The 26841-nt window shown below is 45.8% G+C and overlaps 1 protein-coding gene across 2 annotated transcripts in view; it reads left to right on the forward strand.

The window, feature by feature from the left end:
- The first annotated feature begins 9341 nt into the window (after positions 1–9341).
- The window catches only part of CAB39 (calcium binding protein 39), a 41566-nt gene continuing 24066 nt past the window's right edge, over positions 9342–26841 (forward strand). Inside the window, exon 1 of one of the 2 annotated variants that reach the window (XM_066326010.1) lies at positions 9342–9464. The gene's annotated coding sequence lies outside the window, so the exon portion shown is untranslated. Of the gene's footprint in view, positions 9465–10807; positions 10827–26841 lie in introns of those variants that run through there. The other variant, XM_066326011.1, reaches the window with a different exon arrangement.

Genomic DNA, 26841 nt, shown 5'->3' on the forward strand with positions numbered 1-26841 from the left:
CGTTTCACACCCTGGAGAAAGAAAACAACTTTTAACATCTGTTCCTGCAGTTCTGAAGAGGGAAAGAAAGGCTCTTGAAAAGCGGGGGAGCGTGGCAGATGTTGGCAGGGTCCCTCCGGAGCAGATGTCTTGCTCGGAAGAAGCCTTTGGGCGGGGAGCGGCGGCCGGGGCTGCTCCGGCCTCGGGACACGCGACCGCCGAGCGGACGGGGGACGTGGGAAAGCGCCGCCCAACAAAGGGCCTTTTTCCAACAAACCTGAGAGCCGTGAACAATCTAATCACCGGAGAGAAATGGTCAGCAGCCCCCGGGCCCGCCAGGGAGGGCTCCGGGCCAGCCGCTGGCCGCGGCACCGGCAGTCTGAGCGGGCTGCGGGCGGGAGTGTCCCGTCCTTGTCCCCTGCCTGCTCCCTGGGGACGTGCCTGGGCAGGGGCCGGCCTGGTGCCCTTCCCGGCTGTGCCACCAGCAGCACGGGGCACGGAGGGCCATTCCTGCCGGCCACGACTGTCCCCGCGCCAGGGACACTGAGCTAGAGGAGGGACTGTGGGACGAGCAGGGGTATCTTCGATTAGGCTTGGATAAAAGAGCTTCTTGCCAAGATCGTAATAATAATAAAAAGCCTCCAATCCTATTGATTGTTGAAATAGCTTGGTGAAATTGACTTTGGTAGGGAAAAAAAAGTTTCTTTTAATGAAAGCAAAAATGTTGAGAGAACCTTGAACTCCTCTTCTTTCTGGCTGATAAAATAATTTAAAATAAGGTTTTGCCATGAAAGCTGCTAATATTTCTGCTTAGGGACTTCATAAGCAACAAGTGAGAAGCCAGAGAAAAATAAGCTGAGCTAAGAGAATTCCCATAAGATAGTAATTCATTCCAATTTGATGTTAAAGCTGAAAAGCTCTGTGATTGGTCCTCTAATTCCTGCAATTTCAGCCTGCTTCATCTCTGTCCCAGTCCATTTCTCTGGGTTCTGGGCAGGGCAGAGCTGCTCCTGCCAGCCAGGCTGCCGTGCACCAGGACAACTCTTCCACTTCCCCGCTCGGGGCGGGAGGGGAAAGGCAAGTGAGTCGAGCTCTGATGCTTCTTTGGAGGCCATGCACGGGGGCAAGGAGCCCCAACCCCTGCTGGGGGTGTCAGCGGTGTTTCTCCTGACAGCAGAGCCCCTCCTGCACGGCAGGTGGGAAGCAGGAGGCATCTCAGCTGGACTGAGGAGTTCCACGCTGCAATTGAAGGATGCTGCACATCATCAGAGAGCTGTACACCCGCCCAGGCTGGTCCCTCCTGCCTCCTGGAGCTTGGGGTGATGCTGTGGCCATGAGCTCAGAACCTGACATGACTAACAAGGGGGCTTGTGCATTACTGAGGCAGTCCCAAGTCCAACCTCAGCCCTGGCTGGTTAATGAATGGCCTGGTTAAGGCAGTTCAGCCTTTTGCAGAGATGGATTTGTTGTGAGAGAGTGGGAGGAGAGCTGGGCAGGTGTTCCTGAGCACTTCTCAATCTGCAGTGTGGGTTACAGGAGGATTACTTGATTCCACTTGTTTTCCAGGCTGGAGATCACCTAGGCTGGATTTGTCCTCAGTTATTAGGAGACTGCTTGCAGCTGCTCTGGGCCACGTCTGCGGGTCGGGTGTGGGGCTGTGGGTGCCCGGCCCCAGCAGTGCCAGGGAGGCTGTCAGAGGGAAGGAAAGAGTCCTGCTCCAGGGCTCCTGCCAGTCCATCGCTCCCAGGCGTCTGTGGGTTTGCTGGAGCTGGTTTTAGGACACCAGCACTGCTTTCACCAGTGATGTGGGCTCTGGGAAGAGAGGAGCAGTGGGCAGGGCAAGGTGGGGACAGTGTCTGCGGCAAGCACAGGCAGTGGGGTGGCCCTGATGTGCAACCACAGGGCACCCTCTGCTCTCTCCCTGAGGAGGGGCTCCAGGCCCACCTTGCCATGAACAAACACTGTCAAAGGAGAGGCTGTTTTACAGGGCCTTACCCACCCTGAATAAAGAGGGTTTTTCCAGCTTCTTCAGAAGACTGGTTCTAGCTCAAGGTTGAAGTTTCAAAATGAGGAGTAAAACTCTCCTTCAAAACATTTAAATCTGGATGTTTCTCAATAGCTACAACCCCCAAGCAGCCTGTGCTGAAGCCCTGCTTCACCGGGGCTGTTTAGCTGCTGCAATAGCCCAGCAGGGCAGGAATGCGAGGAGCAGCAGGACGTGCCGGCGCGGTGACTGGACGCGCCGGGTGCGGAGGGTGCAGGCGGTGCCTGGGCAGCCTGGCTCCCAGCACACTCTCCTCTCCTCTCCTCCCCAGCAGTCCCTGCGAGCTTACTCCCTGCTGCATGGCCCGGGGGGACCGGGGCTGTGTCTGCACACTGCCCTCCGTGCACGGGCTGGGAGCTGCCGTGTCCCATGTCAGCCCCGTGGGCAGCCCTTTGCAGGGGGAACACGCGTCCTGCAGCCCGCCCAGGACAGGACAGCGCTGGGAATGAGCTGGTCAGAACAGCAAAGGATGATTCACCTGCTCTTGGGACGTGGCTGTGTTGAGGGGAATGAGCAGAGCCCCACTGAGCAGACACCACCCATGGTGGTGCCATCAGAGCACCAGAGTGAGGGAAGCCGTGGCTGTGCTGGGGAAGGCTGCTCCAGACACCTTTGTGTTGGAGTCCTTGGGGATGGAGTGACACTGTGTGTACCATGTCACTGTTTTTGGCAGAGGGCTGGGGAGGCCATGGCGTTTGTGGCCGGATGAGCTTTGCGTGGCAAGTGGGGAAGAGGCTCAGGGCATCTGGCAGATGAGTCTGGTGCCTGTGGTGAGTGGCGGCCTGTCAAAGCCTGTGAATTCACCATGGTGTGGGCAGGGGAGAAGTGCAGTTGGGAGTTCACCTGCTCCTTCTGCTACAGGTGGAGAGAGAGAGAGAGAGGTCATATATGACACTGGACAGTGCCACATAGTGTATTTTCACCACAGAGAAAGTCCAGCTCCGAAAGTAGCTCTGAACATCTGGAAATTCTGATGACATCTCTAAATCCACCTCCTTTGCTGAGTGGACCAAGCCTCTGGCCCCAGCTCAGCCTCCTGGGTACCAGCTGGCTCTACCATCTTTGGGAGTGAACTCTTGGGATAGGAAATAAATACAAGGCTGGTACCAGCTGAGTAATTCTCAGCTTTTCTTTCACACACCCCCATCCAGCCTTCGTGTTAAGGATCAGCTGATGCTCTTGCCATTGCTCAAGCTGTCTCCTGCCTGGCAGGTTAGCAGTGCTCCAGGCCCCACAGGAAATCTTATCTGCTGCTTCTCAGCCAGAATGCTTGAAACACAGCTCCTGGGCCAAAAGCACCTTATAGGAAGCAGAAAATCTGATAAGGTGTGTGGGTGGTGGCAGGCTGTAAGGGCTAACCCTATGCCTGTGCTGAGGAGGTGGTACAAGGGAGGAGAGCAGAGGGGACTTGGAGGGACAATTTGAGGAGAATACTTGAACTTTATTTATGCAGCATGCCTTCATTTATTTCATTCAAGAGGGGAGTGCTGGATGTTCTCACACTCTGTGTGAGTTATTTCGTTCAGGAGAGCAGTGCTGGGTGTTCTCACACTCTGTGTGTGTGTGAGGTGCTACCAGATGTCACCTGGTAACAAGCCTGATCTGTAATGGAGCAAGTGCTTGGTTTTTTCAGTAAGCTTCACTTTCCCAGCAGCATGGATGCCTGACTCCCCACGCATTAGAACCCTGGGCTCAGGACCCTGTACCCCAGCCCTGCACATCCCACATTGCAGCCCCTGCACTTCCCACACTGCCTGGCTCTTCTGAGCTTCTTGGTTCTTGAGGCAGCGGAGTGATGTAGGTTAAGGTTCATCTTTATGAGAAAAAGATCTCCTCTGTGAGTAAATGTGGCTTTTGTGCCAGCCTGGCCACATGCCAACATCTGTGTTCTGCAGTCTGTGTGTGTACATGTGGTGTCACCACATCCTGAGCCCTGACACAGGACACCCTGTCAGCATGAACATGGCACAGCCAGGCCAGCCATGGCCCTGCTCTGCAGGAAGAGTGGCCCCAGTCTTGTCCTGGGCCCTGTGTGCTTGGGCTGCCCACGGGGGCACTGATCTTACAGCAGCATTCCCCACCTGCTGCCCGTTTCTGTTGCTGCAGGGCTGGGATTGCAGCACCCGAGGAAGTGGGGAAACACTCACTTGGCTGTTTGGCACTTTGTGGTTCTGTCTTGGCACAGCCTGGCTGCTGCCGTGACAGTGGAAAACAGGAGGGTTTAGGAGGGAAAGGCATGAGCTGCAGAGTCTCTGGTCTGTGTGAGCAAAGTCCATCCTGGACTGTGTATGAAATCTCATTATGTTCTCGAAGATTTGGTTTTTAATCTGTATTTTTGTAACTAAGTTTAACCAATTAAAGCAGAAGGTTTTATATATGATTTTGTTTTTGTTTATGAATACTGTCTGCTTTAAACCAACTCTCCTCCTCAATTTCCTTACTTTTTTCCCTGTCTTCAGGTATATCTAGGAAACTGTCCTTTATTACAGGGATGAGCATTTCTTATTCCTGTGAAGGAACCAAAAGGTGTCGGAAGTCCTGTTAGCTCTTGGGGCACAGTCCCTTTGGGGTAGGAAAACCACGGCTCTGACAAGATGAGGAGCAACCAGAAGCTGTGAGAGGGTGGATGATGCTCCATGGGCTGGTTTGGGAAGAAGAAAAGCAGTTTCCACTTGTTTTGGCTTCTCCATAATGAGAAATATGTAAAATAATGTAAAATATGTAAAATATGTAAAATAATAACAAAGCCCTCACTGCCACAACCCTTTTTCTTGCCTATTTTTAACATTAGGAGCTGTGCCCTGGGTTTGCTCTGTCAAAAAGCAAGAGGCCATGACACATGAGTTCCCCAAGGAGTTTTCCAGAAGAATACCTGTGATCAGGGGGTGTCTTGTGTTTCTAAGATGATGTTTCATCCCCTCTCCCCGTTCCAGGTGTGTCTGTACACCCATGTGCAGTCAGGGATGCCCTCTCACACCTGCACACAGACAATCTTCAGAAGATACAATTTTGTAGCCTTTTTCCAAAGCAGTGCCTGACTCTGAAGGTTGGGACAGGAGAGTTCTGGAGTCCTCTCCTCATTGGGAGCCAGGGGTGCCATCAGGAGAAGGAGGAGAGGTGCAGAAAAGCTTTAGAGGGTGTCAGGAAAGGTTGTGTATGCATTTGCTGGTGTTGTCAAGCGATGTAGCAAGGGCTCCTGTGCTAGCTGAGCCTGAATCCAGCTGAAGAGCAGGACTAAGCCCGTGCCCATCACTGCTTTCTGCTGTGAGAGGTAATTACTTCGTTTCTGCAAAGCCCTTTGGAGGGGTAAAGGAGTAAACAAGGGCACAGCAGCTTTATCCAGAGGCTGTGAGCTTCGGAGTTTAACAGAGTTAACATATTTAACTTAAATATGAACTGAGTTAGTCACCTTGTAATTTCTTTAAAATGTAAAAGAACAGGGAAAGTATCTAAAAAAATAACCCAACAGTCATTTTCAGCAGTGTTCACAGCCTTGTGTCTTTCTGCATGATTTGGGATACTAAGTGTATTTGCTTCCAGTTCTATTGAATTAACAGCTGTATTTGACTGGGTCTTTTTGTGTATGGTGTATTGGGATTTTTGGGGGGGTGGGTTTTTTGTCTGTTTGTTTTGTTTGTTTGTTTGTTTTAGCTCAGGAAATGCATTCTACAGAAGTGCTGGGTGACTTCTTGGGGTGACTTCACTTCGGGTGACTACTGTTACTTCCTTTCATGTTTACCATGCTGATGGAAACCTGGTTTTGGCTTTAGTAGTAGATTCTCCCTGGAATGAATGCTGTGCTCTACAGCTAACTTCCAATTGTTGCACAGTAATAAAATGCTTATTAAGATGACTGGCTCTCCAGGAAAGGAATTTGCAATGGATTTTTTTTCTATGATTTTTCAGGTAATTGTTTTTTCTTTGACCATCTTTACATGCTAAGCCTTAGTTCTTGCAGTTTGCTATAATGTTTTTAAAAAGTGTTCTAATTCTGAAATGGAACCTTGAATTAAAGATAAATAATGGAATCTCCACGAGGAAAAACACTCCTAACTGATATGAAAGACAATTACATTTAACTGTGTTTTCCACCGTAAATAGGATTTTAGGGGTGTGACTCTGCTCATTATGTATTAATTGAATTAACTGAAAGATAAAAAAATACTCACCCACAGATGTTTCCTTGAGAAAAGCTTTAGGAGTCTGCAGTGAATGTCTCCAGGTGGTAACGGGTGAAATGCACTTTCAGGAACAGTCACTTGTGAAACCTGGTGACTAAATTCAGCCACTGCAGCTTGGTTCAAAGTCCATGAAAAGGCTCAGGATTCTTCTTCTGCTGAACTTTAAACAGAAAAAATTCTGCATAACTGCACTTGTCCCTACTTCTGATATTTCCTCCCCGAAGCCTTTTCTCTGAAGCACCTTGTCAGGAGCTCTGCTCCGTCAGTCACACCAGTCCATGCCCAGTTAAAACATTAACTGGGTGTTGCTTCTGTTCTCCCCTCCTTGTGTGTTTTGCCAGACAGCTGGCAAGACGACCCAGAGTATTCTTTGAGATGACTGTTTTTTGGATTTTGGTGGGTTTTGGGCTGATCTGTGTCAGGTGCCCATGGAGGTGGCAGAGCTGCTATGGCATTCCAGGAGGGAATGGCTGCCCTGCCTGAGGTGAGGGCTGAAGGGGGAAAAGAGGGGAGCAAAACAGAGCTGCTCGAAGGAGGATTAATTTCACAGGCTGACATATTGTTTTTCCCCAGTTTTGCTGTTTTTCAGCGTGGGATGGTGACGGGAGGAGGTAGAGCTGAGCTGTAGGGGCTCCCTGGGCCTCCCACCAGCAGCAGAAAGCCCCAGGATCCCATTCAGCTCTGTCCTTCCTAAGCAAAGCACCTGCATGCTTTCCTTTCTAAATACCTTTTTTCCCTCCAGTGAAATAACTTGGATTTTTAAAAAATGTTTACTCACTTCCTAATTTGCAAGGATTAATTAATTCACAATGGATCTCTCAGTCATGGCTGTGAATTAGCGAATCATTAGTTTGCTGAGAGCTCTCTCACATGCTGTATTTAATCCCTTCTAAGAGCTTAGAAAAATCATGCTCTCTCTGCTCAGGGATTTCTCTGCAGTGTGCAGGGACGGTGACTGCACTGAACTCATTTCTTGTGTGATCTCTTTTGCAGTGGTCATTTGTAGAGCAGCAGTGTCTATACTCCAGGAGCTGATATTGAATCCCTTCAGCAGTGCTTGCCTTTAGCTGCTTCTCTCTTCTCAGAACCCTGATTATTATATGTTTAAACTCAGATGGTTTTAGCCTAAGTATGGGTAAACAATTTGAGCTCAGAGGTGCACACCCTTTCCGTGTTGGCTTTGAAATCAATTATTCCCAGCTCACAAGTGGGATATATGAACCCCCACACCATGGGTCCAGGTCACCATGAGGTCCCATCACCTCACACAGGCACCATGACCCCTCCTGCTTCAGGCCTGGTGCTGCTCCATCTCTTACATCTTTCTACAACAGCAAGTGAATATTTGAGGGATGTTAGCAAGTGGGTATAAATAAATGCTGTGTGTACACACACACTTGTTTATACCCCCATGTCCTGTGCCCTGAGGTGCTGAGCATGGCAGGATTGGCTGGGGCAGACCCCCGTGGCACCAGCACGGTGCCAGGCTGGACCTAGTGCCCGTGGTACCTGTCCAGGGAAGTGTCCCTGGAAGCAATGCTGCTGCAGCCACCCAGCCCCACTGCTCACTGGCAGCCCCTCTGTGCTCCCCTGCTGTCGGCTGCTGGCATGGCTGCAAGTGTGCTCAGATCCATTTTTCCATGTCTGAGCTGGAGCACACAGCTGATGAAGACCCCCAAGAGGTCAAGAGGCAGCTCTGCCCACTGACATCTAAAATTCACCAGCAAGGGAACTGTGACACGTGGAGTTTGGAGCAGCAACACGCTGCTGCAGGAGGACATCGAGAAGCCCAAGCCAAAGCCTCCCCAGCAGTGAGACAAGGAAGTGCAGCAAAGGGATGTGGAGACATGCAGTCAAAAAGAAGCTGAAGATAGAAGCTGTCAGCTCACGAGAAGCTTATGGACACTTTGGGAAAGCAGGTCCCACATGGCTGCATGTCAGTACTGCATCAGACCTTCTGGGGCAAGGTTTCACCTCGTGGCTTGTAAGAAATTCATGACTTGTTCCATTAAAAATGTATTTTCTGCTTTAAATGTATTATACCACGCTAATGGACAATATCAACTTGATGTGTGCTGGGAGAGGTGTAGGCTTTTCTCCATCCAAGCTAATTTGCATTTGTCACAGTGACAATAATAGGTATTACATACAGGGATGGAAAACCAGTCCGGAGTCCTTCCATGCCTTGTTGGAGGGTGCAGAAAACCTCCAGAAAATCGCCAGCACCTGATGCATCAGGGCAATCAGCCCTTGTCCAAGGCACAGTGCCCAGTTCCAACCCAAGGCTGAAACCCTGAGGGTCACGGCAGGGAAAAGAAGTTTTGTGACACTACAGAGGATATAAAGGGTATGCAAAAGGGCAGGGCAGAGCTGGGGGGGTAAAAATGATGAAAAGAACAGTAAGTACAAATAACAAACAAATACCAAGAAATAAAATTTAAATACTAATTGCAGAGAATGTTAATTACTAATAAAGAATAAAGGAATAGGTTGCACCCCAAGTTCTGTGTGCAGGTTTGGTCTCCTCACTTTAAAAAGGACATTGAGGTGCTGGAGCGTGTCCAGCAAAGGGCACCAAGGCACGTGAGGGGTTTAGAAAACTTGTCTTGTGAGGAGTGGCTGAGGGAGCCGGGGTTGTTTAGTCTCCAGGAGCTCAGCAGGGACATCCTTGCTCTGTACAGCTCCCTGGCAGGAGGCTGGAGTGAGATGGGCCAGTCTCTTCTGCCATGTCTGCAGTGAGAGGACCAGAGGAATTGGCTTTAAGCTGAGGCGGGAGAATCGGGTTAAATGTTAGAAACATATTTTTCTCTGTTCAGGAGGTCAGGCATCATCAGAACAGGCTGCCAGGGAGGTGGTGGAGGCGCTCCGAAGGCGGCTGGACCTGGTGCTGGGTGGTGTGGTCTAGTGGCTTCGGGGTACAGTGGCAGTACTGGGCGGATAGTTGGACCGTATGATCTGGAAGGTCTCTCCCGACCCTGGTGACTCTGTGGCTCTAATAATGACAAAGAGCATCGCGAACAGTAACACCAGGGAATGAGGAGAAGGCGGGCAGGGTCGGCAGCGGCCCGGGTCCTCCGCGGCGGCAGGGGGCGCTGTGGCGGGCGCGGGCGGAAGCGCGGCGGGAGGCCGGGCCGGTGCGACGCGGTGAGCGCGGGGCGGGGGGGACGGGCCGGGCGAGCGGGGCCGCGCCGCCTCTGCCGCAGCCGCAGCGCCGGAGCCGACAGCCGCCAGCGGGCGGGCGGGGCCCGCCGGACGCACAGGTACCGGGGCGCCCGGGGCTCTGGGGGGCAGAGCCGGGGGCATTGTCCGGCGCGGGGCCGGGCCGTGCCCTGAGGGCCGCGGTAACGCGGCCCGGCCGGTGCCCGCCGCGCTCCGGGCCCGTTTCTCCGCTGGGCGCTGGGAGGGAGCGGCCGAGTCCCGGCGGCCCGGGCAGAGGGCAGGGCCGGGGATCGCGGCCGCCGCTCCGGGGGTGCCGTGCGGCCCGGCCGGGCAGCCCGAGGGGAAGGGCACGGCCGGGGCTGCGCTTCCCGTGCGGCAGCGCCGCGGTCCCCGAGCTCCTCAGGCGTGGGGCCCGGCGGACGATCCAGGTAAAGCCGCGCACGGCTCGGCCCGGAGCGAAGCGCGGCGCCAGGGCCGCTCCCGGCGGGGCGGAGGGGCAGCGCGGGGCCGGCCCGGGGCGCTGCCGGCGCCCAGCGCTCTTTGTTCGGCCGCGGGCCGGCCGCAGGCGCGGAGCCCGCACCGCCTGCCGCGGCCTCCCGGCTGCCGGGCCTCTTCCTACAATTGTTGTTGTGTGGGGAGCCCCGGCAGGCCGCCGCGGCCGCGGCCGTGCGGGAGGGCCGCTGGGAGCCTGCTTCTCTGCAGGCTGCCCTACAGCCGGCTAACGCAGCCTGCGCTCTCTGCTTTGTAGGGGGAGAAAAGTTTGGTCATTTTTTTTTTTTTCCTGCAAATTTGTTGAATGTTACCGGTACTGAAACTAGGACGTATCCGCTTTTGGTGTTTTTAAATTTTCTGAATTTTAATTTCTGGTGAGGGATCATGTAGGTGCCCAGGATTTATTTAAAACCTATATGCTGTCTTGTGGGAATGGTGTGATTTAATTTGCATGATGAGTCAAAGATTAAATTACATGACCTAGGCTCTTCAGTTTCAGGGAGGCAAATAACAATGCGTGGAAGAACAGTTTCAGTGTAGATCAGAAATGAAATTTGATCAACATCAAAATTTTGTAAAGTTTTGCCCGCACGTGGTTTTTTTTTTTAACATACCTGTCAGAAACTATTAATTCAAGTTTCTAAGCGGTGTGGTTCATCAGGAAGTGTGTCTTCCTTTTTAACACCTCGAGTTCATGTACTCAGAGGAAGTTTAACGTCATGAACTTGCACCTTGGTATCAAAGCTTTTAAATAATAGCTTTTATTTAAGATACTGTGTACTTTTAATTAATAGCTATTGCCTAATACTTGTTGATGTGGCACATGCCTTTAACTGCAGAAGAAAAGAAACAAAAGACCACAAAATAGTTTGTGAAGTAGAAATAAGCATAGTACCTGTTCTGGGCTGAGGAGTAACTTAATTTTTTGTTGTTTTCAGTTGTCCTGTAGAAATTGGCAGCTAACGTGATCTGTAAGCGGCATGATGGTGCCTCGATAGGTTTCTGTCTGTGGTGGCCTGGCTGTTGTCAAAATATTATATTTCACATTTCATGGTTTTCCCGTTATGTGAGAAACTCTTGGGTCAGCCAACGGGGAGGCATTTGGCTTAATTTTTTTTTATTTAATGTGGATCTCCTTTGTGGTGTAATGTACCTGTTGTTGGGCCTTTCCTCGGTCAGACAGAGGCACCTCAGGAGAGGAGGAGGTTGTGTCTGGTGATGTTGGGGCCAAGCAGAATAGTCTCAGAATGTGAGTTTGTACAGAGGGACTCTCATGCTGCTGAATTTTTCTGAATGCTCATAGCATTGATTTTTTTTTCTGAAGTTTAGCTACATCCTCTTCTTTATGTTTCAGACACAGAGTTCTGAAATTTTGATGTGTTCTGTGTGCATTGAACACACGATTGTACAAAACAGAATTCATGTTTTTAAAAATAGAGGTATTTACAAATAAACGAGACCATATAAAAGCAGCAGTTGAGTAATACTTTATGACAGTATGTCTTCGAGAGATAATTATGCTCTTTGGGTATTATCAAGGCCAGACAAATGTATATTCCCAGTGGGGTGTGATAATACTAAAACTGCACCTCTTGGAATTCCTCGATTGGTTTATTCAGGAGGGAATGGTATCTACTTTGCATTCTGTCATGTAGCTCTTATTAATTAATGGCTGGTAGTTGAATGGGACTTGGCTGTTGCCCTGTATGTGCGCTTCCTAAGGTTTTGTATGGCATTTTGGGGAGAATTACTGGCCAGTGTCTTTCCTTCTGAATCATGTCTTTGTTCAGTTTTTGTAGGTTCTTTTTACATGAATTGTTTGTGGCCTAAGTTTTTGTGTAAAATATTTCTGAAAGCTGATAATCTCTGTATGTGCTTTAGAGGCTTTAGACACTTGGTAAAATAAGGATTTTTTTGGTGCAGTTTCAGAAAGGTGCTGCTTTGAAGCAGGGGGCAGGAGAAGCCTGGTGGCCTTTTGAATTCCCTTCTGGCCCTGCTTTTCTGTACTTGTGACACTGTGTAATATGGTTTAATTACAAGAGCAGCTATTAAAGTATGATTATCTTTGTCTAATTGGAGGCATCTTGCAGTTACCTATCAGAAATAAGATTTGACTCATCTGCTCCTTCAAAATTAATAGTTCCACAACAGCCTGCAGCTATTTATGTAAATAATGTGCGAAGCAAAAATGTGAGTTGAATATTTTTCAAATATTATCATTTCTGCATTCGTGCATTGCCCGTGTTTTCTCTCGATACCGTGTTTCTGGCGCCACGGGGTGCAGAGGTTTGAGCCGAAAGGAAGCTGAATGTCTGCAGTGAGAAGGTGAAACTGTATGCTGAGATCCCTCCCCACCCCCCAAGTGCAAACACAAAGGTTAAATTAGAAGATGAGGCTGTCTTGAATTATTTTAAAGGACTTGAGCTGGGCTGTTAAATGCATGATCGGGAGGACCTGAGGCTTACACTGGTGTCATGTGAGTTTGGGCTTTCTTTAGCCTGAGCAGATTTATGTGCTTTCCTTATTGCACCTTGTGATAAAATAACACGTTCATTTGCCCCTATTTAAATACTCCTTATAAAGGCTTGAATTCACGATTGATCCAAACTGGAAGCAGCCAAAATTCTGTGTGTTTACAGGAATAACTGTGGTTGTTCCTCAACAGCTTTCGTGGCCTCTTTTTTTCAGACAGTGTTAATTTAGGAAGTAAATGGCTTAGGTTTAAATAAACAACTCCAATTTGCTTTCCAGCTCCCTTGGTCTGAGTATTCTAGCTATGCTCGATATGGTCAAAAGACACTGCAAAAAGTTCCTGACTGTTGACTTCTAATTTACTGAAAGGAAACAAATATTAAGCCTATCCACAAGGTCATAAAATTCTGGGGGATATTACTGAATGTTGTAGCTAATCTTTCTGTTTATTGAAGTTCTGCTACTTGTAGTTAAATTCCAAGTTCCTTTCTAAAGATCCGTTTCCTCTGTAATCCTTCCCTCCCCTTCAAACACTCAGAGAATCCATCACCAAAAAGTTAAATATAGCAGGACAGTTCAAAAACTGCCGAGTTATAATTAGTAGAGAACTGTAGTATTAGTGTGAGGTGTTTTCCTAAGTTCACAAACATCTTTGGATGAAGATATTTATGAGTTACTACGTAGATGTTTAAAACATGGAATATTTTAAAACATTCAGGTATATTGCCAAGTGTGGGAAATGGCTGCATCAGTGAAAAATTACTCTGTGCTGCTTTTGATCCTTGCCCTGTTGTGTATTTTTTAGTCAGTCTTTATTGATAGCAAATCGTTTTTTCTTACTAAGTGAATGTAACAAATTGTTTTAACTGCTAACCCTGCAAGATTTGAAACACGAGAGTTAAAAATAGCTAAGATAGAACTTGGCTGTAAATTAAATAGAATTAATTTGTCAGCTTTTCAGGGAGTTGAATGTATGTGACTGTGAGAACAGTACTTATGTTCAGTCACTCGTGTGTGAAATGCCTTATCTCCTTTGAAGTTTATCTGTTAAAACACAGAATGAAAAAATGGAGAAGCATTTCCAGAAATGTGGAATGAGTGATCCTTTTCTGACGACTAGAGCTGCCCAGACAAACAGCTTGACATGTGAAGAAACATGTCTGAGAAGTTTTTTATTGTTTTATTGACTGACTTTGAATAAAGCATGGCAGTGCCTAGGTTTGGGAGGGAAGGCAGCTACACAGAGCTGTAGAAGATCTCGGTGACACCCCAGTGTTGCTTCAACTGTGCGACTTTCTGTGCCGTTTTCTCTTCGCTTTCCTGGCCAGGCACACCTGGGCTCCTCATGGATGGATGTATTTTTCCAAATATTCATTCAGAACCACAGCAGCTTCTCAGCTCATCTGCTGAGATGCTTGCTTTGAGAAAAGGTCTGTAGACACCGAGTGACACCCTGTATGGAGTGGTAGATGTGGGTGCTGATCACACCCATTCAGAGCATCCTGCTGCAGTGGAGGCTCTGAGCTTCTCCACTGGGTAAGCAGTTTCAGGAGGTTTTGATACACTCGTAGAAATGAGGCAAAAGTTATTTGTATCATTATGTTTTACTTCTGACTGTTACATGTGAAGTTACTGCTCTGGCAGATGATACCCGTTTTAATAGGTGTCAGAAGATGTAATTTTTTTTGTCTGTTTGACGAATTGCAATAATTTATAATATTAACCACCACATAACATTTTGACTTTACTGAATATCATGTATAGACAAAGAATTAGCAAAGGTAAGGTCTATTCTCAGAGACTCAAAATTTTAGCGAGGAAAATGTGTGTGGGGGTTTATTGTAGGAGACCTTAGCGATGCAGACATGCACTGAGTAAAACACAGGGATGCCTGAGAAGTCTCTCCCACACAGTTTATGAATGCATGGTTCTTCCAACCTGTCACACCTGCTATTCAAGTCCTCAGTTTCTTCTGACTGGAGTTTGGTAGTGGTGGAGAAACTTCTCAGGAGAATTTAAAGAGATACCTTGGAGGAGGTCACTTGAGGCACGATTCTTGATAGAGACTTTGTCTATGCTTGGTACTATATTAGACTAATGTTAACAAAGCAAAGTTAACCTCTCAAAACTTAGCAAATATCCCAAACCTTGCTTCGTTTATACCGATTTGGTACAAAAACCTTCTGGCATTGTTTCCAGGTTTTTTCAGCTCAGACCACATAACCTCCTTCAAATGTATTTGTTTAGTTGCAGTGTATCTGGTCCTTTGCCTTACTGCAAAAGAAGGCAGGAGCATCCAGGTCCTTGGGGTTTTTTCCTTTGGTTTGCAGATACTCACGACAGTACACTTCAGAGTATTCTTCAGCAGCACGGTGCTTCTTCCTCCTTTCTTCTGAGAATGATGCTTAAGCACAGAGAGTTTCCTCCTCTGAGTGGGTGATGTTTGTTGTTCGCGTTGTCTGGTGGAGCACTTGAGAAGCACACACTTCCTAAACTTTTTCTGGTGACACCCATTTGTGATGTGAAATTCAGTTGCCTAAATATAGTTATCTAGTTTTATTCTGGATACTCCAAGGCACCTGCCTTAGGGGTTTGTGTTTTTCTGAAGGGGCAGTTGGAGAGCAGCTGTGCTGTTTCAGGGCATTCACAGTGGTGTTCGTCCATCAGGCACCTGAACAGATACTGTGATATTGGTTGTTAGCCTTGGAATCTCATTTTGGCCTTCCAGAAGAAGATGGAAACTGAAGCAGTGACCACTTTACAGGCACCTGGGTTATGTGTCACTTAAGAAGAAAGGAAGATTTGGGATCAAATTCTGCTGCCCAAGGCAGTACTTGGGAGTCTTGTCCGAGAGACAGACCTGGTTTTGCTGCCCTCTGCCTTGTTGCCTGCTTTCTAGCTTCATTAAAGGAAAAGTTCCTATGGAAATTTCCCTTTTTGTAGCCTAGTGTAGTTTGTCAGTGGAATGAATGAGGGCTTCTCTTAAGAAAGTACGACTGAGGAAAACTAAAATAATCAAGATAATTGGAAAACCTTTTATCGGGTGTTGGCTGTTGGATTTGAGGGTTCAAATATGAACCTGAGAAGTTCAGCTTGTCTTAAAATATGATTGAAAGCAAACGAGCTCCAGTCACCAGGGCAAATAGTCTTTTTTCCATGAATTACAGAGACAATGACTGACAGCAAAGACAGCTTCTTGAAAGTAGTCTGTGTTGGCTAAACATGCGCTGTTCTGGAGGTGATCATTTAGGTTTGTAATCTCTAAGAAAAGCAGTAGATTGACTCATCAGAATTGACTAACATAGTTCCGTTCTCTGTCTGTAATTGACGTTGAGCAATATCCAAACTCTACTGACTCTGTAATAGGGTGGAGCTGGAGTAAACAGTTTTCTCTGAGGAGCTCCATCCATTCACAGAGCACTTTGAGCAGAGTCCTGGCATAGCTGTGCTGTCTGACTGGTGTTGCCCTTAACTCGTGTGTTATGGTGACAGGTTTAGCATCATTAGCCCCAGAAGAGCCTCTGCATTACAGGGTTATGGAATATTTTCCCAAAAAGTCACAAAAACTTCAGGGCATTTTGTGTGTGCTGACAAACTTATGAATATTTTTAAGTTCTGTGAGAGAGTTGCATGCCAATTTTCTTCATTCTTTTAACCTGGAAAAACCAAACAGCCTTCAACTCCCCAGCTTCTTAATTTGTGATTGCAGTTATTACTTTCTGCCTGTATATACATTTTTTCTTTTCTCTCAGAAACAGAAATAAACTCTGTTTAGTGAGTTTTCCTTCTTGCCTGGAGACTTATATGTGTGTGTAGATATGTAAAAAAAAAAAAAAAAAAAGTTAACAGCCATACGGAGCTGGATTTAGAGTCTACGTCCAACAAAGGTGGATTCGATTTTTGCTTTACGGCTGACGGTGCAAGGCTCTTTGCCTCCCTTAGGACTTGTACTGGGTAAAGTCTCAGGTTGTTGGAGTAGAGTCTGAAGAGTTGTTCTGCCCTCCCTTTAGCACTGGCAGTCACTCCTAGTGTTGGTGCAGGTTGAGGACTTAACACTATCAAATCTAGGAAGAAATGTCAAATCCGTGTTTCAGAAGTAGCTGTTCTTGAGCTCTTTAGTGAACAAGGAGAATGATTGTTGCTCAGAAATACAGAAGCTTTTCTCTCAAACTAGGCTGGGTTTAACTTTCAGAATTACTAGCAAGCATTGAGAAATGTAAGTATAATAGAAATTTCTACACCTTGCCTCTTGTATTCATTATGGTGCTCTAACTTGTGGATTGATGCCTTTGAGATTTATACAAAAACTCAGAAAATCCAGACTTTGAGCAAGTCCCTAAATTAGATACCCAAGCTAAATTGATTTCAGAACTACTGTGAAGGGAAAATTAAAATCTGTATTTTAGTAGCTAAACAGAATAGTTTGAAAATCCATAAATTACAGTGTGTCTCGCATTGTTTATTTAAATCTTGTTTGACTTAGTAGCGAAGAATCATTTTAATGGATTTCAATTCATCTGAATTCTGTGACTTCCCCTTATTTACTTCTGTTTCTAATGGGTGGTTGGTCAGATTCCAAAATTGTTACTGCATGCCTTTTATTTTTGTAATTTTTGGGGAATATAAAGGCTGCATTACAGTTGATGGGCTGCATCACAGGCAGTGAGGGCAGCAAGGCGAGGGAGGGAATTTTGATTTCTTGACTGTTTCATCATTTGATTTAAGAGCTCTTTATTGATTGAAGCCTCTTAGTGCTGTAGAAAGTGATGATATTGTAATGTTGTAAACTCCTATTTAAGTATTTTTTATAATCCCTAATTAAATAAAGTTATGTTAAGCTGGTGCACCACTTAGTAATTTCAAGGGTTGTGAGGTTTTTGTTTTTCCACATAGCCCTAAGGATACTGACGTAGCTGAAATAAGTAAAAATGCACAATCTTAGGAGTACAGGTATCAGCTAAAACACAAGGAGTTCCACCTGAGCTTGGTGTCAGCCCTTTAGAAGAACTGCTGTCCTGCAGAATGTTTTTTTCACTCATTTCAGATAATGGTGTGTGATCGTTCCTCGGGTAAACTTGTAGAGATGGAATATTCTTTTGTAGTGTTCAAGTTTCTCTTGGTAGCACTGCACAGTAATTGCATTAGGAGAAAATCAGAAGTGCATATTTTAGTATTGTGAAACCATTTGATGGTTCCCTTTTCCAGTCCAGCTCTTCTTAGCAGATTAATTAAGGGAACTGTCTCTCTGAGGTGCTTCCCACCGTATTAGTTGACCTAATATGAGTCACATTAGTCACTTCTTGTTGCAAACCTTGTTTTTCATGTGCTCTCTGTGGCCAGGCAGCTCTCAGGCAGTTTGTCATTCCTGGCGCTGTGTTTTAGGGGAGGTGCTGAAGGGACCTGATCTCCTGGAAGGGGTATATCAACAGTGCTGGTTTGTTACATTTCTGAGCCCTCAGGGCTCTTCTGCCTTGGAGAATCATAGCTACAGTTGCTTTGAGGTCAAATCAGTTGGGAAGTCTTTCTTTTGGAAGGGCGGCTTTATGCAGGGGTGTTCCCTCCAGACTCCTTTTTCTTTAAATGCAAACATGCTTTTAGAAACTTTTGGTCACCAGCAAGCAGGAACTGCAAGGTACTATCTTATGACTTTTGGCTGGAATAAATTTAGATGTTAAACTTTTTATGAAGAATTGCAGCCTGTCTGTTCCAAAGTGGTTATTTTTTTTGTATTTGTTACTCTCATGGAAGCAGAGAGCTTTGCTAAGCATGATACGCTCTACCTGGAAAGGGAACTAAAGTGTCTCCGAAAAAAGAAAGACAGATGCAAAGTAGAGTGTATCAGCACAGACATCTGACACATTGTTTATCTTCCGTTTTCATTAGAATACAATAACTTTGAGTGACTGAAACTCTCAGGTGGTGTCAGGAGGGAAAAGGATTTTGACCTGGGTTTTTCAGGAAGAGCTGGCTTTTCAGAGTGTGTGTGCTGAAGCACCCTGCAGTAGCAGATCTTTGGACTGGTGTCTTGTGAGTCATCAGGAGGACTCTTAATTAGGTTGCCATGGCAAGAGCTTGAGCACATTTTGGGAGCAATCTAGATCATTCCCCCTTTTTGAGTCCTGTGCTGCAGAGCATTTCCTAACATGGAGTTGAGTTCATGGGTTAGCTGAAACTCTTCTGCCTCTGCCTCAAAATCTATAAAAGTAAAATACAGTGGTGTGGTGTTAAATGTTATGACTCTCACCTCATCTCTCCTGCAGGTTTGTGACTTGGATAGTTCTCTTAATCCTGGGATGCAGCACTCTGCCTTTGAGGATATCTTCCTATGCTCTGTGTTGCCCCAGAGGAGCACACCTATCCTGGCAGTCGAGATGTGGTGTGGTTTATGTATCAGGAATTGAATTCCATTGGTGACTTTGAAGATTCACACCAAACATTTAAACTGGTGGAAGAAAGAGAGGTGATTTAGAGGAACTGTAGAAAAATACACTTTTCTACAGCCACTTAAGATATATTGTGATGTTGAAATTATTTATGTGAAATTTCTGTATTGCAATGGCTGGATCTTCTCTTGGGAGAAAAAGGTGAATTATCCTTTAAGGTCTAGATTTTTTTGCTTGCTCGTTTATTTTCTTGGCACAAAATCTGGTCTCTTATTCAGTAATGGTTCATTGTTTCGTTTTAAAGGGAGATAATTTTATTATAGAATCATTGAATGGTTTGGATTAAGAAAGGACCTTAAAGACTGTCCATCTCCAGCCCCCCTGCCGTGGGCAGGGACAGCTTTCACAGACCAGGTTGCTCAGAGCCCCATCCAGCAACACTTTGGACACTTCCAGGGATGGGACATCCACAGCTTCTCTGGGCAGCCTGTGCCAGGGCCTCTCCACCCTCACAGGGAACAATTAGTTCCTAATATCTAATCCAGCCCTGACTGCTCTCAGTTTGAAGCCATTACCCCTTGTCTACCCCTCTGCAGCTCTCCTGTAGCCCCTTAGGCGGCTGGAAGGTACCTTAAAGCCTCCCCAGAGCCTTCTGTTCTCCAGGCCAGGCAGCCCCAGCTCTCTCATCCTGTCTCTGCTGCAGGGGTGCTCCAGCCCTCTGATCATCTTTCCAGCCTGCTCTGGACTCACTTCAGCAGGTCCATGTTGCTCCTAGAGCGGGCCCAGAGCTGGGTGCAGCACTGCAGTGGCTCTCAGCAGGGTGGGGCAGAGGGGTACCGTCCCCTCCCTGGCCCTGCTGGCCACGCTGCCCCTGACACAGCCCAGGACATGGGGACTTCTGGGCCACAGTGCACATTGCCATGCCATGCTGGACTTCTCTTCAGTCACCGCCCCCGAGTCCTTCTGGGCAGGGATGCTCTCAATCCGTTCTCTGCCCAGGCTGTGTTCCTGCTTGGGACTGTCCTGTCCCAAAGGCAGGACCTTGCAGTTGCTGTGCTTGTTGAGCTTCATAAGGTTGCATTAGCCCACATCTCACTCCTGTGCATCCCTGTGGATGGCATCCCTCCCCTGCAGCATGCTGGCTGCAGCACACAGCCTAATGTGATCAGCAGCCCTTGCTGAGGGTGTGCAATCCCACTGTCCCTGTTGCTGACACACATCTGAACAGTGCCCGTCCCCTTGTGACTCCTGAGGAATCCCACTCCTTGTGGGGATAATACATTAACAAATGTTGTCTTTTTCCTGAACCCTCGATATCAGGCTGGATTTTAGCCAGCTCTTCTCATGAGTTTATTTCTCTCTACTTTCTTGGTAGCAATGAGATAGATGTGCACCTGGGTATCCCAGATGTGTTGTGGCCTGTTAGGCATTGATTTTTACTTTTTTCTTTCAAGGGATGCTCATGAAATTAATTCTTGGTCTCAAGGAACTAGGGGAAAAATTTCTCCTGGTTAGCCTCTGATTCTGCTATTCTTTGTGATGTGTTCCCCTTTGCCACATTGTCCTTGGTACAGCATACCCGAGAGGAAGCAGGGAGTCTTGTCTGAGGATGAGCTGTGTGAGAGTTCTGTACTAAAAGGCACCTCCGCACAGCTAACTTGGGCAAATTGGACACTTGATTGATGGTGTACTGAAACTGGCTGGCAGTGTGAAGGAAAGAGCCCTCTTCATAAAAGTACTTAACCAGTAAAGCCCTAGCACATTTTCAGTTATCATGGTCGGAGGTTGTGGTTTTTACTCATCTAAGCTGTATCTGTCCTGGTAGGATTTGCTAGCAGAGCTGTGTCAGTAAACCCTTTGTATTGTCATCAAAACTGTCTTTTAAGTGCTGGGGACCATGGCAAAAAAAAAAAAAAAAAAAAAAAAAAAAAAAAAAAAAAAAAAAAAAAGAAAGAAAGAAAAAAAGTGTGACAGAAAGCAAATTTGTCAGACGGATAATGACCTGTGGATCAGCACAGATATTGCCTGTGCTTCAGCTCCTAGTACTAGGTAAGAGGTAATTTAAGGGAAAAAGCCCTGAACAACTCTTTTCCTTTACTGAATGAGGATGTAATGAACTTGAGGGAAAAGATTCCCAGTAGTGGTGGTGTCATGGTTCTCAGTCATTTATTGATTGCCCTCTCCTGCTTTCTCTGTGAGTCAGTACATAACTCCTGCAGGATCATTTGTCAGGAACTGCCTTTTGTCGAGGAGGTATGGATCACTGGATCATGCACCAAATTGTCTTGGTTTCATGTGGCAGGAATCATCTGGGATTCATGAGAATTGGTCTCCCAGTGATTGACATTTTAATGATTGTGTCACAGTACTGAGATCTCGCAGTAGGGGTGACAGTGGCAGAATTGAGGAGTCAGCTGTGGCCTCAGCCACCTCTGGGCAGTGTGAGCAGCTCTTTGCACTGCAGCTCGCTGTGCTCGTGGGGTTTGTATCAGCCCTACTTCTGCCCAGCTGAAGTGAAGGTTCCACAAAAGTGAACCCAAGTAGTTAAGGTGTGCTTGATTGCCTGTCCCAGCTGGTTTGTAAAGCTTATGGAACTGAGGTGAACTCCTCAGTAGTCTCACGTGAAAAGTCTTTAATTGTGAGCTCCCAAATATCCATTTTGAGAGGGAAGCCTTCACACAGAGTGTGGCAGAGCAGAGATGGATGGAGTTCATTCCATGCTGCCTATGGCAGGAGCCAGTAGTAATCTCTATGGGAAGAGGGGGGTACTCCTTGGTGTGCCTGCCCAGTTCCTAAGTCAGTGTTTTCAGGATGTTCCTGAGCTATATCAAGGTCACTTCTCTACTGCTTATAATCTTAATGCTTCAATATTGTTGTTCTTTAAGGGATCTTAGTCTTTTGTAGATTATGGGTGTTAAAAATTTCTTGATCTTAAGGTAAGTTAGATAAAGAGCTGTGTTGTGTTGAACTTTGATAAACTTAGGTTGAGCATTAGAAGTTACTGGCAGGCCACAGAGTATCGTCTCCAAAGAAAGTAAAGAAACCATGGGAAAAATATTGTTTAATTTCTTTAAAGTAAGTTTTTAAAATTATACACTTACTGAAATTGTATTTGGGTAAACACTTTATTTATTTTGATTCTTTTTTCCCCCTAGCTTTTTTATTTGTGCTACTAGAGAATGGGTTCACTGAGAGTAGGTTTTTGTTTGAGAGAATATTCTCTAAAGAAAGTTATGCCTCAGAGGACTGTGGCTGGAGCAGTCCCAGACCTGTTCTTGCAGTTTAATTGCACTCAGCTTCTGTTGAAAACCAAAGGCCCCAAAAGCACATGTGCACTTCCCCTGTGCTGGTGTTTGGGATTCTCATCCTCCTTCCTCACATAACCAGCTCATGTGTAAATGATGTTTTCCCCCTGCCCATTGCACCAACTTTCTGGTTTGGGCTCAATCCTGATGTCGTGGTGCTGGGGGGTTTCCTGTCCTTCACCTGGCTGCTTTCTCACATTCAGCTGATTGGAGTGTGAGCTCTAGGCTGTGTTTCATAATGTAAAACAAATCAGAAATGAAGCTGCAGTGTCCCTCTGCCTCCACTTTTGCCACTCCTTCACACTCAAAATTGACCCTTAGATGTATATCAGGAAATCTGGTACAAAGAGAACCCCTGGAAAGCAATGGGAGTAATATATGCAAAGGACTAGAAATAGTTACAAAGGAGACTCTTGCTTTGCATTTTTGCTTCCAAGGGTGGGTAGAATGGCACGGACAGGATTGCAGCATTTTTTGTCATGTAACAAATATTCTGGAGTTTGTGATGATGCAGTATGGGCAACTGAGCCAACAGGGGATTGACTGTAATACCAGGTTAGGAGAAAACTCTTTCAGCTCCTCCCTGGGCAGAAATGGGCATATTGTCTGAGAACTTTTCTTGAAGCTTCAGGTAAGTTCTTTGGGTTTTTGGTGCATAGTGTGCTAGAGATAGTAGTTGCCTTTTTGTGATGAAATGTAGGATTATTATTGTTTTTATTAATTTTTAAATATGCATCCTAAGGAATGGGTGAGGCATTCACATGCCTGTCTGTGTACCATATTGCAGTATAGCAGTAAGGTTCGTGGGGAAATGGATGGGTGGGGTAACTCGAAACAGCACACCAGGGAAAGAAGCTGAGTCATAAGATTTCCTTCGACATGGAGAGGGGCTGGGATCTCACATTCTAAGCTTTAGTATTAACAAGCTCTTCTGCTTATGCTGGTCTCTGAAGCCCCTTAAAAGCAGCAGTACTATTTAAAATCAGTTTATACTTAATGTTTCTGTGCTGTGTGTTAAACTGCAGTTTCTGTAATAATGTACAAGCCACATGTAGTCTTAGGGGGCTGCAGTGACTAGTGGAGCCCAATGGCAGTAGGTGCCCTTTTCTTTGTCCAGCATGTTGCAGGTGTCTGCTGGAGAAGGAGGCTCTTGAAGAGGCAGAAGGATCAGTAAATTAATTGAATGGCAAGAGGGAAGCCTGCTTAATGAAAGGAATCAGGTGGCATTTGGTGCTAAAGAAACAAGCAGGGCTATGAACTGCCAGGGTTTTAATTGCTTGGAAATTTTCAAAAAGTAAGAAGCTATGTCACATTATTAATTTCATTTTTATGTAGAAATTTATTTTCCAATTTTACCCTTTTTTTCTGAATCCACTGAATTAATTTTTTTGTTCACCATTCTTCTGTGTTACAGGAGGGATTTTTTTCTTAATGATTTTCATTTTCCCCTGCATTAAAAGTTGCCATTTTTAAAGAGGGGATTTTTTTTCCATTTTAATCTTAAAGTGGGTCACACCACAAATAATTCCGTGATGCAGAGTTGTGAAACTGCTTTTGGATCACATTAAAGCTTTTGTGTGCTGCTTGATAGAAGAAGTTAATAGTGAGTTTTAAGAAAGATGCTAGTGTTCCATGCTGGGTGGGACATGCCAAGTATGAGATGAACATGCCTGTCCTTCAAGAAAACTTGTATGTATGAATTATAGGTCATTGGTATAATGCTTTATCCGCATTTTAAAATTATATTGAAAGAAATACTGAAAAGGTGTGTGGAAGTATTTAGAGGATAGCAAAAATGCATTCAGACCTGGACTCTACCCTTAAATTTTGCCAGTAATAACCATATCCAAGCACAGCCATGCTCTGCCATGGTTACACTGAAGAGTTCCTGCTGGAGCCCTGAAATACGTTGTGGTGTGGCTGCTGCTCTTTATCAGTTCCATTTCCTTTGTGACAGGAAATCTTTGCAGGTGAGCTTGGATTAATAAACTGTGCTGCTTAGACACATATTTTGGATGAGGGGCTGATGTGTTTCAATTCGTTTGACATATCCAAAAGAAAAGTAAATAACTGCTTTTGGTGCAATACTGAAGCTCTGGAAGATCTTTTGATCTAGTGGGAAACCATATATCCAGAATGAGGATACTGAAAGGTGTAGCAGAACCCAGCAGATGAAAAATGTGCAAGATTGTTTTACTGAGGAATGTGAGTACTCAGTTCAAGTAACACAGCGGCTGCTGCCCTGGGTCACTCCACTTGTGCCGTGAGAAGCGGGAATGCCTTTCAGGAGGATGTGCTGCAGGCAGGAATTGGCAGTGCTGAGCTGGCAGCAATATTCCAGATGCTTCCCAGGGGCACCTGGCTGCTGACCTGCCGTGCTGCTGCTGCTGCACGTGTCTGGGACAAGCCACACTGACAGAAAGTACAGGCAGGAGCTCCATCTGCCTGACTGCTCTGATAACTGATGACATTTCATAATCTTGTACGAGAGGGTTGAATCCTTAATAAGGTGCCCCTTCTGGCTTTGAAGTACTCTATTTTATTTTTTTTTTCCCAAGGAGCTTGCATAAAAAGTGGTTCTTGGATCAAAGGCATGGCTGTCAGTCTTCCTTTGGGGTGCTGGGCATGTCTGAGAGTGAGACAGTGCTTTTAAAAATGCATAATTTCTCGATCTGTTTCTGGTTTTATCATTCCAACCAGACCTAACAGTGGTGGATTCTGGCTGAGGTAACAGCTGCTTGTAGCAATTACACCTGAAGAAAACTGATTTATGTTACTGTTTTAATTAGTGGCTTAATGATCCCTGTTAATCTAAGAAGTGTGCAGCAAAAGAGTGAGTTCTTTGGGAAATCAGGTCTATCAAGACAAACATGAGCTTGCTGCATTATATTTTTTTAATAACAACCTGCCCCTTTTTAGCAAGATGCAACATCTTGTGTCAGTAATAGGCTGCTAAATTGTCAAATAAATATCCAGGTGCAGTGCAGCCCCAACTGTTCATTGTGAAACTAGGTATTTTCCCTTTGTAGACTCATTAGTTTATATAAGTGTATTTGCTTAAGCCATTCTCCTACATGTTATTAGCACTGTGGAAAGTAATTGACACATGATACGATTTCAGGATAGAAGTTGGCAGCTTCCCTCTACCTGGAGGAGAAGCTGCTGTGCCCTTCCCTCCTGACTGTCTCAGCCCTCTCCTGTTCCTTTCCTTGGGCTGGGTCTGGCTCACAGCTCAGGGTGTCTTCTACTGGTTTGTCTTAAGAACCTTTCAGATTTTTTATTTTTATTGATTGTCTCTCATTTTTGTTGCCTTTGTCTTCTGCCATTTTGGTTGGTTCAGTCAGCACCCTGGGCACTTGGACTAATATCAGGTTTCTCAAAATAACTGATGGAAAGTGACCTTGCCCCATCCAGCCTGCTGTTGGTTTGGCTCCAGCCTTCCCATGAAGTGCTCTTCTGGAGAGATTGGGAGCTGAGGGAGCTGATGGACAACTGCTTGCTGCTCAAAGGGATGTTTTTTCTACATTCCCTACCCTACTCATTGTTTATTTTCCTTTTACATGTTCATTTTCTGGTAGCTTGGTGAGTGGCTCAGCTCATGGATGGGTCTGCCCTGGCATAAAACAGGGGGAAGGGTGTGGTGCTGGGAGCAGAGGGAGAATGGGACCTCCCCATCAGCAGTGGCCAGCTCTGGCCTTGGCTCATGTGCCATGGGGAACCTGACTGGTAATTATTTGGCCTTACTGAAATTATGTTAGTTTTGTTTGATCTGCAGCAGTTTTCTTCTTAGGTGCACATTGAATTGAGACTACATGGGCTTTCTCACTAGGCTTGGATTTTTTTAATGTGTGCAGTTGCAGCCAGGAAATAGCTGAAGAATTTTTTTTCCTCCTCTTTTCCTCATTAGGAGCTTGCAAAAGGAGTCAATCTCTAGGTGTGTATAAACAAGGCAGCAAGATGCAGCTGAGGACTTAATATAGTGTAATTAAATGGTGAGGGCCATAATAGAATAAGGGTTGAGTTTATTGCACCTGTTTGTTTCCCAAAATTGGAAATGTGGGGGTTTTGTACATTAGTTAAGTAGCATTTTGCATGGGGATAGGTGGTGGTTTGGTGGTTTGCTCTCTGGAGTTGAAATATGTGTGAATACTAAGTGATGCTTTATTTATGGGCTACACTTCTGTGCAGAGAAAAAAAGAGTTTCAACTTTATGTTGTGGTAAATTTGTGGTATGTCTAAAGCAGAAAGACTTGAGTTTGCCTTTGTGTCCTTGCTTATGCTGTTGGGATGGCTTTCCATTCAATTTAATCATTCTTCCCTTTAAAAGTCTCTGCTGGTGGGACCTTGGTGCCACAAATTCATTTGTCTGTGGAGTAACTCTACACGTTAGTGCAGTTAGGAGTGTAATTGTACCATTTCTTGTACCAGTATTGTTCTGAAAATAGTAGTGCAGACATCTCACAGTAACAAAAACGTGCTTCCTACAAGAGAAAAAACTGCTTCTGCTAGTAAGTAACCAGGTTTTAAACAGTGGCACACACTTCTGTTAGAGAAGTAGCATATTTTGTGACCCTTCAAATAAAAAGAGCTCAGCTACATGACAGACCATAGTCCAGGCTAGTGTATCTATTCTTTAGAGAATTTAAATTAATTAAAGGAAATGAATTTGTTTATTGTGTTTCTGTATTTGTTCCTGTCGCTTTCTTTTTTCTGCAGGAGGGTTGTTCTCACAGAGAAACACTGTTTTTTTCACTCAGCAGACACCTTAACATCTTATGTATGGAATGCATTAAATTGCATTTGACAAAATGCATATTCCATTGTGT

This window comes from Sylvia atricapilla, chromosome 10, assembly GCF_009819655.1.
Source record: "Sylvia atricapilla isolate bSylAtr1 chromosome 10, bSylAtr1.pri, whole genome shotgun sequence".
NCBI lineage: Eukaryota > Metazoa > Chordata > Aves > Passeriformes > Sylviidae > Sylvia > Sylvia atricapilla.